Genomic DNA, 14376 nt, shown 5'->3' on the forward strand with positions numbered 1-14376 from the left:
GCATAACAAACGGTTATCTATTTGAAAAAAAAAAGTTTGACAAAACGTAAACATTGTCAATTCAATGGAATCGAGTCCAGTTGATGTTAGTTTAAGGTCTAGCTAAATGGAACACATACATACATTCGCCTTACAATATGTGCTCCAGGGAGAATAAAAGAAAGATATTTGACATATTTTGAGTAGCCAGAACAGAATGAGTCTCATAGGTATTAACTTACGGTTGGTTTAAAAGATCGCGCCACTACGATTGTATTATTTGCTCGAAATGGTGATAAACAACCAAGTGGTCTGCTTTGTAGCTGACGATAACGCATTTGGTGAAACACCAGGCAGCAGAAACGGGTAGGCTGGTGGTGGCAGATCAAACAAGATTAGTATCTCAGAAAAATCAGCAGAAACAACACAGTTACCGTAAAATTGTTTCGTGCTTAGCTTCTTAATGGCATCACAGGATTGTGGAAGGAAAAAAGATCCTCGCGGTTGCCTCCCTAATCACTGAGAGGTCCCATTAGAAAGCTCGGCAATGCAAACGAATGTGAGAGGCCATAGAAGGTCCTGACGCTCCAGAACGTTGCTTCCTCAATAACTAATCCTTAAATGCTCACCGACACCAGTTGTGAGTTACTATGCAAAAACATCGAGTTTGGGATCATCGAAAACATCGAACATGGCAAAAACATCGAAGGTGGGATGGTAATGACAATGATTCAAATACGACAAGACACGACATTGTAGGCCTTTTTTAGGTAAATTTTAGTCACTCTTCAAAACCGCTTGGCATTGCGGGGTATGTTTTTCAGAGGTGCAACTATTTAATGTCTATACGAATATATTTGAATTCGTTTGAAGGGGCTGATAGGGGATCGAACTGTCACAACACCTTTCTACTGATTTGCTTTTAGGGAAAGATATGGCACGTGGACATATAGCATGTGAGCTGTCCTGGTACTAGCTTTGACTTCAGTGTCTAACAATATCGATATCCCATAGTCAATGATATCTATATAAGGATGAGTTGCTATGCGCTGGCTGGAGCAACGTTCGTGACACTATAAATGATGCATGACCTACCAAACATGTTTATGCAAGCATTCTCTTTCACCGAAACGTGTGACTTAATTTAACGATTTTTATTAGCGCTCTAGCCGATGCTGTTTTAGCGGTCATCGTACGATTATGGTATGCACATGGAGAAAACACAATAGTTTCCTATTCATCTAAAGCTCTCCGGGACGGCGCAAAATGTCATTCTTCAATGTGATAGTTCAGTTTTGTGAATCTGTTTAACATCATTTCTTTATTGTGTTTTACCTTTGCAATATTAAGGCGGTCGTTTTTTGTTTGAGTTTTTATATATCCTTATTTGAATGAGGGTGTCGAAGAAACGGCAGGAAAAGGATGTTATTTTACAGCTTCGTTAGATATTTTCTTGATAATTAATTAATGCCACTTAAACTTTGTTCCCCGCTTCGTTTTATCCAATATATCAATATAAGGAAACTGATTATGATGATGAGTTCATGCATCATTAGAAAAGGAGTAGTCATCGAAGAATCGATCGCAGACCAATTCATTTTGGCTGGCCGGAGAGCTTGAAAATATATACGCCGACGAATTACTTAAGCACACGCATTCTGTTGTTGCGAAAAAATAAGGTACACTCTCAGTTTATAACAGGTATATAGCTATATATCTGTAGTTGATACTTTGCGCGAAAGACATTACGTTAGAAGGATTATGTGTTTGGGTGTTTCAATAGAATGTATCAATCCATATGTTCTCCAGATATTTTATGACTACCTTAACAAACAGTCCTATCTTTCATCTGCATCGGCATTATTCCTCACCGAGTCACAGTGCGAGCTGGCTGAAACAAGTAACTATAAACTTTAAACAACGGTCTTTAGTCACAGATGTAGAATGGTAGTGTACCTCGGGACAAAGACGGCAGTGTCTTCATTCAGGGCGGAGACTTTGGCAACAATTGGTTGGCGACTTCTCTACAGGAGCTACCTTAGGTCCGCGGGAAGCCTGCTGACTAAGACAACGGCATTAACCCATAAAACGCCGCATCTGTCCATAGGAAAACGATGCACCACATTTAGGGTCATCTTTTCAACCAAAGATTAGCGATCGAGAAAGAAGGCGTTATACATGCGACCAAAGCCAATTTTTTTAGATACTGAATTAAGGGTAACAGAAATAAGTCTGTTTAGACGATTGAAGCCCGCGTGGACGATGCAGTATGTTGCATTGACGGAGTCAACATTTCCTTGTATACGCTTACCAAACACAGTAAAGAACAATTGCCGCGTCTTATTAGAAAGGGGCTCTATAAACACTAGAATCAGTGGACCTTGAATACCGACATGACAGACAGGCGATAGTCTAGAACGAATAAATATTTAAAGGTTAAGTGAGAAACGAATTCAAAATTACGGAACCTCCAAAAAAATAACTGTTAATTATGATGGACATTATAGCCGACAAGGTATATAACGTATAGGGCAACAAAAAATCGATAATTCGTGTTCGTTGATTAGTGTAGTCAAATATAATTTGTCATGACATTCCGCGATACTGTCTCAAAATACGCTTTGAGGTTGAGCAGAAATGACTGAAGGTAACACTGAAAGAGGAAGGCCATATGTGTGTTAGCCCCGATACCTTGTACCTGTCATGCGCAGGAGACAAGCCTATAGGCAAAAAACGTAAAAAAGGAGGCCTCAGTGCAACAATGAGCAAATACAGTATCAAAGATTCTAGTTCGCCAACGACATGTTCAGACCTTGAGTGATCTGGGGTATTAATGTTGAGAGACAGACTTCTTCCATGAACACATTTCATAGAACTGTTTATTATCGATTTATTCAACAGAAAAGCGTATAGGTAGACAATTCGTATTGTTGATCGAATAAGGTTTATCTAAACATTTGCAGGTAAAAAGCCTTTGCGCTCAAGTAAAAAGCTTGTCACTTGTACGTTAGCGTCAAATGTTCTATAAGGTTTTCGGGAGGGAGGAGATTCGATTGTTGCAAAAATAGCTATTAAATTGTGGCCACCACGAATGAATTGGACGCATTTATTACGGACGATTTATTAGTTCTGATTTACACCCACCAAAGAGGCGTAAAACCTCCATTTTATTGTATCTGAGTTTTTTCGATTTTCGGTTTCCACACTTATAAGTGTGAAGGAACTTATTCGTGATGCATCGGAGGGGTTGTTCATGCTTTCTATGCTTGGACCTGTCCATATATTTTTGTACCTGCGATAGGTGAACTAAGCATACATATATACTCGTAACGCTACAAGTACGTATAACGGTCTCTGAGAACGATTCTGTGTATGTGCATATATAGTAATCGCAGTTACGGTCTTCTGTCAATGAAGCCTGTTATTGATAACGATTACATCGTCAATAGGTTTTGGGCTAAGCGAGTCTTTGCGCAACAGAGGCGTCATTCCTCTTTCTTTGATGTGACCGGTGCAGTTCTTGTTGCAGAAATTAGATGATGACCCCAGGTATTCAGTTGGCCTTTTTGTCTGTTAGTGTACTGCTACCTCTTGATTAACTTAGCATTGCGTTATCTCCGATACGGTGATAGACATCTGCTGGGGCTGCTGCGTTGTGCCTATGTACATGCTGTGTCTCCACATCAACTAATCATAATAATTATTTAGCTGTTTGTCTCGCGTAGCTATGCTTACTGATGCCAACTGACGTAGGAGGTTCAGCCTGTTGCTCACCCTTATCGCAGCATAGTCACAGTGACGCCGAGACACTGGTAGTAGTTCCATGGTTATAGAGCAGTGATGGCAGCAACGACCAACCTCAACAAGGACAACGAGTTTGACAGCAGAAATTATCACTCGCATAGAAGGTAACCGCTCCTTTTCAGAAGATGTATGATTGTTCTGTACTTTCGTTAGTCTATCTGTTTACTAATGATGTCTCCGCGGAGGCTTATCAGCTAACGGTGAAAATGATCATGGTTGTCAGCAGTGATACCCCGAAAAACTGGGCTAAACGTTTCTGCTATTGTGTTTTTTTTCGTCCTCTGCTTCATATGTGAATTTATCGACTAAAAAATACAACACATTTCTAGTTGAAAAGTTTTACGGCACGCATAAATAATACACGGTGGAAATTGCTCGGGGAGGAACGGAAATTCACTTCAGAGAATTACCGAACAGATTTTAGAGTTTGAGATGCTTACACGAATTGCAATTGTACATATTGTATGTATGTGTATAAAGTCTTTCCAACTTGGAGTGAGACTACGTTTATAACCGTATTAATTATCTCTAGTAATAATCTTAATTAAGTAACTTTTGGAATATATCAGTACTTTCAAGAAGGCATCGTTATACACTTTCTAAATAACAGGAAGTGTTTTCTCACAGAGCCCTTATGACTAGAGATATCAATCCCATTAATTGCCTTTAATTACTATAGACTTTCGAAATGTTTATACGAAATATATATAATACGAAAAAAAATGCACCTGTTTAAAAAAGTAGCTCTGATGTTCCGTGTGTGGCATATTCTTCAATATTACTTGTTCTAAGGAATCACCCAAAGGTAGCTACTGAGTGCAAAAGTTTAAAAATTTTTTTTTTTTTTTATTAACTTTCTATATACAAAGTGTGCTGTGTAGCCGATAACTATATTGTATACAAGTTTTCGTCTTGGTGCATTTAATTGAAAATTGAATCTATTGTGTCCGATATCTTGTACTCAGAATTCTCTTGCACGCAAGTCTTGGGCTAATGGGTGCGCCTGTTTTCGAGCATTCGTGTGGGAGTATATAGCGATAAGCAGATATCAGAATCTGCCCATTTCTACGTGATACAACAAACAACATGTCAAATGCGCGGATGATTCGCAGGTAGAGTTTTAACAAAGCAGCTGACCTCTCACCTGATGCCGAAATGACTCTATACTATAAAACTTGAACATTATAGGAACGAATCACCGAGCGACGTAAATCCGATAAGCAGACAAAGAGGCGACCTTTTTGAGATGCGCGCTGTCAAGTTAGCCGCACCCAGTAACGCCTGTCAGTTCATTGTCGAAATGCGATTTTCTTTCGGATCGCTTACAGTGATATGTTGTCAAACCTGTCGCCCTTTGGTGGACCTGCTGAACCTGAACCAAACATTACAAACGAGGAAGAGGATCCCTTAGAATTTTGCATCCGGGATTCTTTTTTTATTCGTATTAGTAGTCGCGTACGTGTAACATTCACGCCGTCATATAACACTGTATAGTCGCACCCAGCAAGTTCATCTGGGTGGCTCGACCTATGCAAGCAATGATTCCGGAACGTTTGCAATAGCAACTCATTAGAAAAGAGAGTATCATCGTATCATTAGTATCAAAACAGTACAACAAAAGTGCTCCTCGCTTATGCGCGATTTCCGTCGTTGCCATTTGTCATTTGCTATGTTTTGTATGACTTAATAGCACAGAAACAACAAAAAAAGAAGACCACGTTGGACAGAACGCCACAGAAGCCTTCATCTATTGAAGACTCTGATTTTATCTAGCACAGTGTATACATAGATCAGGATGAGTCTTTTTTTTGCGATTCTTTGGACAGCAGAGACTCGCTATTCACCAGTCGCATAGTTCAGGACTGCCAGGTTCGCTATCCTGTAAAAACAAGCTGATCAATACAATCCCTCGATCCCTGTTGATCTCGTCATGTTTTGGAACCCTCGGCGTGGACTTACGCCAGCTTATTTTTACATCAATACTCGAGTCCCGAAGAAGAGATGATCTGCTGGCTGGGTGCTCCATAAGAATAACAGTCATGTTGCGTATGTCGGCGTATATGTCCGTATGTGGATGGCTCGTCTACTTCGAAATTGTCTGTGAGAATCGGGGAGAAACAAAACGTAACGATTTCAGCCGGGTCAGGCTCTCACGACTGTTGAGGCTCGATAAACAGATCGAGAAGGTTAATCCAATTGAAAGAACGATCATAAAAAAAGTCGCCGCTACATCACATTTGAGTTTTTTTTTTTTTTTTTTTTTTTATATTCAGCAATTCTAAAACCCCACTGGGACCGTTAGCGTTACGAGCTCGGCTCGCAGTCGTCAACATTAGGCATTAAGAAAGCTTATTTTTGGAGTGGTTGCTAATTATATTCACAGGGTACGGTAGAAACGAATGCACACTTTGGGAAAAGGGAGAGGCCTCGTGAGTCAGCTAGAGACCAAGGTACGCATATGGCCGTTCATAATAATGCGTTCTGCGTATCTTATATGTAAATGATAACGCTTTAAACTATAAAGTGTATTTTTAATCGATCGTCATATTTGCTTCTCGGTTTAACATTTTTTGTTATTTATTGGGAATTGTTCCAAGTAGTTTTCTGTGAAGCCCACAATGAATTACTGAATGTAAAATATGCCATATTTTCAAGTTACGGGAGATATATATGTTAGAAAATTATATAAAATGATCCATTTCATAAATGACCCCACAAAAATAATCCTACTATAAAATGTGAAACGAGCTATACATTTCTTATATTAGGCCTTGGAGTTGCCAATGGGCACTGCAAAGCAGAAGTTGCGTCGTCAATTTCTGTAAAAAAAAAAACCTATTAGTTATATAGTGTGTGAGGTGAAGTTAAAAAATGTCATTCGTTATTAGTATAAATGGCTTCATAATGAACACAAATTTTATTTAGAAAAAAGTAACTTTAACGTACGTGAAACAGCTGTGCAGGTAGGCGTTGGCGTATTGGTAAAAGCCTTCTTTGTATTTTTGTTCTGTTGTCTGGTGACTTCACTCTGCCGTTGACTGCTAATTTTACAAGCGCGTCCTGGAATTCTGGTTGGTTTTAAATGAAACGAGCGAGCCCCTGTCACTGTCGACCGATCATGCTGAAGCTATTCAAATAGAGCTGCTCTCATTTCGAAGACGATTATACGTCCAATATGAAACCGAGCAGATAGATATTCGCTCTTCGTTTGTGCGCGGCTGACGATCAACTAATAATTATGACATTTTTCTCTTCTATGAAACCAAAGAAAAATGGAATACGTTTTACGTCGGTGTCTCCGCGGCCAGTTGGAAGTAGGTACTCCGCCTAGGGGTGCTTCCTAAAAAGTCACTACTTTATGAATCATGCAACTGTGGGTCATTAATTGATTCCATGAGAGGGCCGTTAGACAGGGGCTTGTTGTCTATTAGCAGCAAAGTGATGGGCCCCATTCGCTCTCTGGTGGACAACAGGTGGGGTTATGGCTGTTAAACTTTAATCCATTTAAACCTGGAAGACTACTGACGTAGCTAGTGATATCGAGGCAAAAAGCAAAAGTTATATTGTTCAAAACCTTTGTGAAGAATTATCACTTCTACGTCGAGCTGATATATGTACAGGCTCCTCTATGGAAAGCATCGCTTTGGTTACTCACATATCTTAAAATCTGAATTTATGTTCTAGATACGTTCAGCGAATTACGTAATGCCATAGCTACGACAGAAACCTCTCCAACCGGTTCTAAATAGGCGAAGCCAAACTACGTACTTGCAGGTGGAAATATCTCATTGAGCTGTCGAAGTTAGATGGTACGAGGTTTGCTCCAACTAATCGATTGCCGATATGTTCATAGCTATAGTAAACAGTGTCAAAAAAAAAACTCGCGACATCGTACTCAAGTGATGTACAGTCCAAATCAAACAGTAGTGCTATGTTAAAATAAAGAATATAATAAAAGAAACACTAGCAGAATGGATTTATACTGCCACGATAAAACGAAAACACGAATTATCTGTCAACATGCCTGTGCGCCGACTGCTGTAGCGTTTACTTTAATTCCGTCGTATTTGGTATCAACATCCTGTTGTTGTGTAGCGAGGCCGGTGCTTTCGCCTATGTTCACTGATCGCCTCGGGGATGAGCTGAAGAGTTGGTATCCATGAGATAAGGACAGATTCGGTAGCGTGAATGTATACGATGGGGAACCACCTCTAAGCCACTGGATCTAACAATAATTCCTAAACCCAGCTGAAACCTTCGATTTCGTTGGGTGAGATGTTTCTTGTTATCGCAATTCGATTCTGCTATAGTAACGATAGCAGCATCAGCTCACGCACGTGATCTGCTTCAACATTTCGAGTCCGCCGCCTGAGGAGCAAATACACGTACAGCCATCGAACCACAGCGTCTACAGGGTGTTTCGAAGGTTGCCGAACCCTATAGGAGATTAGCTAAATCTTGATGATTTTAAAGATAGTTTTGTTCAATTTATTAGCTATATATTTAAACGTGATATTTATTTCCAAAGAAAAAAAAAACAGCAGAGAAAGGCAATACGGAAAATTCCCTGCAAACGGCATCAAACGTTGGTTTAAACCTCGGGCAGCAAGTGTGATTTTTGCGGATCACTGGCGTCCTCTAAAATTCGTTCTTTTTTTTTGCATCTACTTCAACCTCCTCTTGTTTTTATTTTAAAATAAGCGCCACTATTTTAGCATGTATTTATAGAAAAACGAATGAAGATAAATAGCATGATAGGTTACATTTAGGGCCGTCAAACTGCCTTTCACTCTTTATAGGGTTGCGTCGCTTTCTTGACATTCTGTAGCTCTGCCTGGAAAGTTGCTTTTCACAGGCTCGAAAATTTGACGCCCTTTAAGGCGTGGTGAATGTAGGTAGAGGTGCTACGTTTAGCCAAACAAATTATATTCATTTAAAGAAAAATATAAATTTCAGAGGTGGGGAAGTAAAATTATTTAACATGAGATAAAAAAAAATACAAAGTGAAAAAATTATTCCATGTAAGTATCTTGTAAGATAGCTTAACCCTTTTACGGAAAAGCGTTTCTCCTAAAACGATGTCATGCTAGCGAGTTTCCAACGACGCATACTGCCGAAAAAAGAAACCTTTGAAAACAAGCTCTCCATATCTAGGTAAATGGCTCGAGATGAGTTCGCTAGATGCCAAGGGATCTGGCGAAACAGGGGGCTACTTGCATGGCGTAGACTGGGAAAAGTACAAACGTGCATTCTCGGGTATAGCTAAGCAAATTTGATGCAAAAGGCAGCGACCCTTGATTTTTAGTTAAAATACATACGAGCTGTCCTTTTCGTAGTCTATTATAATAACAGAACGTCGCGAAAAAGGTCACTGTCTGCCGATTGGAACAGCCTGACACGACAGGTCTAAAGGTCGACGATTCTCAACATGATGGAATGGATGTGGCCTCTTTGCCTATACACGTCCTCTATATACCATCTTCATATATACGTATTTAGCATGTAGTGAGATTATGACAGGTATACTAGAAAAGTGGTGGACGTTCGACCCAGAATTCGAACGAGGGTGGTTCCAACAATGCCAAATCTGCTGTGCATTGAACTAGGGGTCAAGGCCACAGGTAAGATGAACAACTTGAGGAAAGCCTTCTTGGCGCTCGAAAGTACAACGTAATGCTGGCCGTCAGAGATAGGACTGAAAAGCTGAGACCAGCGTAATTAACTTTCCGAGCGACACTCAGATAATAATTAGCAGGTAGCTTAATTATGATATTTTCTTTTTAAATCAGGCATTTCTTTTTGAATATTTAGAACTAAATTTGCTGTATCGTATATGGTAATAACCAAAGTTATATTTTCTAAGCGTACATGAAAGCCAATACGCATCTTTAATAATGCGTTTTGTAGTACAAAAACAAAGAGTAAATCAGGACCAGAAATGAAGGTGAAGGAAAGAGTTGTTTGTTAAGATTGAACGAAATAAATGCAAAATGGATTGTGACAAAACGAATATGTTGTACCCAAGGCGACTGAATTTTGTAGATGGTCTTCACTCGAAGTATTGCTAACACCAGATGACCCGCTATGCTACTTGACCCGGCGTGCTATTTCATAAATGAAAAAAAGAACATTTTATCATCGCTATTGGATATCTTCAACTTGGTCTTCTTGTGCATAGATAGTGAAAATTCATAAAAGCACGGTTAATTAACGAACAGAAAAAGACGATTGACGACAAAATTTATGAGACCCAATCAAGAATGGCTGTCTTGCGGTATCTCCTGTTGCCGCTGCTGCTGCCGCCGCCGCCGCCGCCGCCGCCGCCGCCGCCGCATCAAGCTAGCCTACGTGGCGCACACGCACACGAAGAAGTTGTGAGTTCTGTGTAAGAGACGCTGTCTGAGTTTACGCCTGGTAGATCCTAGGTTCGCTCCTCTACTGAAAATGCGGTCACCACCGAAACAGACGCTATGTGACGTTTTGTTAGCTTTTTTGATGCGTTCATCATTTTTCGCTCGTGTTCTTTAGTTAAGAAACGTTTGTATGGACAAAGTCCTCTAATGACGCGGTGGAGATAGATGGATGTGTCACGAGTGACTTGTCATCGGACCGTTGGAAGTCGATGGAGACATCGGCTTAGGGTACTTCTCGCGTTGACCCGTCTGTCGCGGATCAGCTCGTTATTAAACACGAAAACGAGCAGGCGAATAAACGAAACTAGTCGCAGAGTGAAGTGTTATCTCGATCTTCGCTTGCGGCATCGCTAGTGATATCAGAATAACGGTGGCGCCAGCGACTGTCTCGAAAATGTCATTCGCAGGTTAGAGAGGTCAGTATGAAGAGGAAAAATAAGTCATCATGAAGTAAAATCCCTCAAAGTTAGGTCATGGCACCAAAGTATGGAGGGAACGAACGGCCGTGATACTTTGCGGAGAGCCTTTGTGAAGCTTACCGGGTCTGAAGGCGACATTTGAACGATGTATGCTTCAGAATTGCTTCAGCGACTGTCACAAGTTCCATACGTTTGATGAACGTCCCGCGTGACAGCTAGCTTTTACCAGTTGTATAACGTCAATCACGCTATGCCACCCATAGGTGACGCTGCATATAAGAACGAATCCGTTTGCGAGTAACTACCGGTAGGCTAGGTACGTGGTTTAGTAGCTTATGATTTTTCAATTTTTAGAAATAACTTTATCAGCATTTTTTATTTTTTAAGGTTTTTTTGTTTTTCTACCGGCCGTATAGGTTCAGTGCAATGAAATTATGACAATGGCGATGATGGTCACTGTCAAGCTATTATTATAGGAAGCAAAATAATAATAATAATAGTACGTTTTTGCGCTACAGTTGCTGTAGCGGATCGAATAACTTAATTGTGCAGAAACTTACCATTAGGTTAGGCGAAAAATTCAGGCTGCAACATGCTACGATATATCAATTTTTTTTTAACTGACTGGTTTAAGTTTAAAAATACCACTGTTTTGTATGCTGTGCATGAGCAGCAACTATGCCTCACTATTATGGTTAAGCTGATAAGCAAGCCCAAGGCTATTATACTAAATTGAGTTTTTCATACCTCTACACTAAAGTTAAAATGATGAAAAGATATACTAATCTATGCACCGTCATGTCACACGACGATGCTATTTCGTTCGTGTTTTAAGAATGAAACTTTGGCCTTATACGTTCCCGCACTTTCGTCTCAAAGCGCAAGCGATTGACGACCATAGCAAAATTAGAGCAATATACCCACATTGTCCTGAGCTGATCTGGGACGCAACAGCATTGTATCGATGAGTCGGCCTTTCTTTGAGATGCTATTTGCGGACGCTATTCTTTTTGCAGACATGCTTATTTCACTAATAGCCTATATTTCAAAAAGGAGAACATAAAGGCTGGTCTAAGAACACCGGATAGTGAGATGCGTACATAAGTGGGTCCATACGACTGTACCATTGAAATTACCAGTTAATTGAAATAGTTATCAGTTACCTGGCAAATATAAAAGCCAAAAAGAATGTTAAATAACATAATAAAGTGGACGTCATTCTTCTAAGTCGCAAGAGTATTTACTTGCTTAAAAAAGAAACGCGCTCTTAAAGGCTACCAGTAGGGCTTCCTAGAAGCTCAAGAAGTTTTCAAATTAAACTTTTTAAATTAGACCCTAAAATTTTGGCCATCCGCTGTGTCAGCTAATTTGAAAAGTCTATTTGAAGAATTTTCTGGGAAAAATTTAATTGACCTGTACAACTGGCCACATTAGAATCCTAATAATTTTTAACTCTATTTTCATTGATATTTTCGTATTGGTGTTTACGCAGCGCAAATCTCATTTAAATGTCTGTAAACTAGCATAAAATTGCTTTATTCTCCGGAGCCTGGTCTATAGAATCATAGGTCCATCGCCGTCTTCAGCCGTGCGTTCAACCCCATTAATAGAGGTAGTTTTTAACATATAACGAGCCCTATTCCGATTATATGTATGGTACCTGATGTACAATTTACGGTACATACCTTCGAAAGAAACTCTACTATACTCTTTTCACCTATTCTCTTACAGTCGGATCCAGTTATTATTTCATGTTGCAGCTACAGCCTGCCGTTATGGAAATGCGTGAGGCGCTTGTGCGACCTTACGTAATGCCTTCATAGCCTACCAATGCTGTTGGGCCATATAAAAATACCTTTTTCAACATCTTACCGAACTTCCTTGTTGACTTCCAGCTTGACTATACATATAAGAGGATAAACAATCGTTACTTTATTTATTTGTCAAGTACCATCGCTGCGTGGTTTCTGTCTGTCGGGCCATCTAAACGAGATCACTTCAGCGCAAGCACACACAAAGTTCGATAGTATTTAAACCGAACATCCACCACTTAAGAATGTCAAAAAGAGTAGATGTCGGTCATTTTGGCCTGAGCAAGATCCACGAATTGGACATGCTCGAAGCGACCGGGTTCTGAGGTGGCCACGCATGTGCGTCCCAGCGCGCTACCTATAGTCAATACAGAAAGAGGAAGCAAAGTGGTAAAAAGAAATAAACAAAGTGAAGCTGTCGGCCCTAACAAACTATCAGACGCTGGGTGGTCTCAGTAAAAAAGGGAACGGCAGTTGGCGCTTCGCGACGATATGTTAAAGAGACGAGCGACGTCAAATCGAAACCCTAGCGGTAAGCCCTATTCCAAACAACGGCAACGGGAATGATCCGTTGAGCTACAGGGATCCAACAATACGTTGTGGCTGCGAACGGGCATGTGTATTTGTACACTGAACGCGACAAAAGATCATGTGCTGCTAATTGGAGCTTTTGTTACTTTCGTCAAATTTAGCGATGTAGTAAAATAGATCAAGCTAGAAATAGTAAAATATATTATAAATACGGGGTAAACATATCGCTGTAGGCGACGACGAAAAAGGAGATAAAATTACTGAAATTCATATTGCACCTATTTCTTAACAACAAACTCACACGCAAATATGTGTGTACGAACTAAGATAGAGGCCAGATCGTCAGGGTGGGTTCTCTACATTCATAACATGTATGATATCTAATTCGTTGAAATGCAGGACGTTCGCAGTTATTGGCTTCATTCATATTATAGTTAGATACTGTAGGGACTGAGTAAATTTAGCATTCATTATAATCAGTTCTTCAAGTTTAAAGGGCTGGTACTATACTTGGAAACCGTAGAAAGTTAGTCATGGAAGTAAATTTAAGATGAGAGGGACAGGATACCAGTTCTTAGGAATATCGGGCTTTCAGAAATTTCAAAAATGTACAAGTTTTCTACATACCTGGTCTGTCATTAACGATGGCATAAGAAGCACTGAAAAATTTTAAACAATGGGGTAAATGGTACAGTTCAGGATTTCTATCGCTCTTTTGATCCGCCTTCTGCTAGAGGACAAGGAAGCAATGTAATTAGCTCGCTTTTCTGCTACGTTTTGAATTAGATTGGAGTGAGCTATTTTTTTTTAACGATAGCGCTGAGCAAATTTCGACTCATACGTATATATCTGTGCCAAACGACAATTTCCTTCTATGCTATTTCCATCGTATCTCGACCAAGACTAAACCAACAAACGTTTTAAAGTGTAAAAAATATAATTTCTTACAATGATGTGATTTATATTGCAGATTTTTTGTGTTCTAGTCATATGTTAGCATTACATGATGTGTTTGTGTTTGATGATCTGATAAGCTCCGTTCAAGCGAACGCAAAACTGTCGCTTTTTTGCTTGAAACTAGCATTATTCTTAGGCGCCGACGTCAAATCCTAAGCTTTAAAAGTAAACACGTGGACGAATGTATTTGCCTGATCCATTTCAGATTTTCGTTTGCTTCTTATACAAATAGGCCGAAAGCGGACGGGTGTATAACTGAAGAACAACAGGATGGGCGTACTGCTGTTCGATGTAACGGCCGTTCTCCACAGAAAACCTAAATGCGCTCTCAGTCGAGGCAAAAAAAAGGCCACAGCATTGAATGGCGTTTCTATCATCATAAATAGACAAATAGTGTACACATACGAATGATACGTCAATTGTTGTTTTCAGTTTTCGTCACAAGCTAGCGCCACGTTTTAA

This window comes from Varroa destructor, unplaced genomic scaffold, assembly GCF_002443255.2.
Source record: "Varroa destructor unplaced genomic scaffold, Vdes_3.0 BEIS01000001.1, whole genome shotgun sequence".
Classification (NCBI taxonomy): domain Eukaryota; kingdom Metazoa; phylum Arthropoda; class Arachnida; order Mesostigmata; family Varroidae; genus Varroa; species Varroa destructor.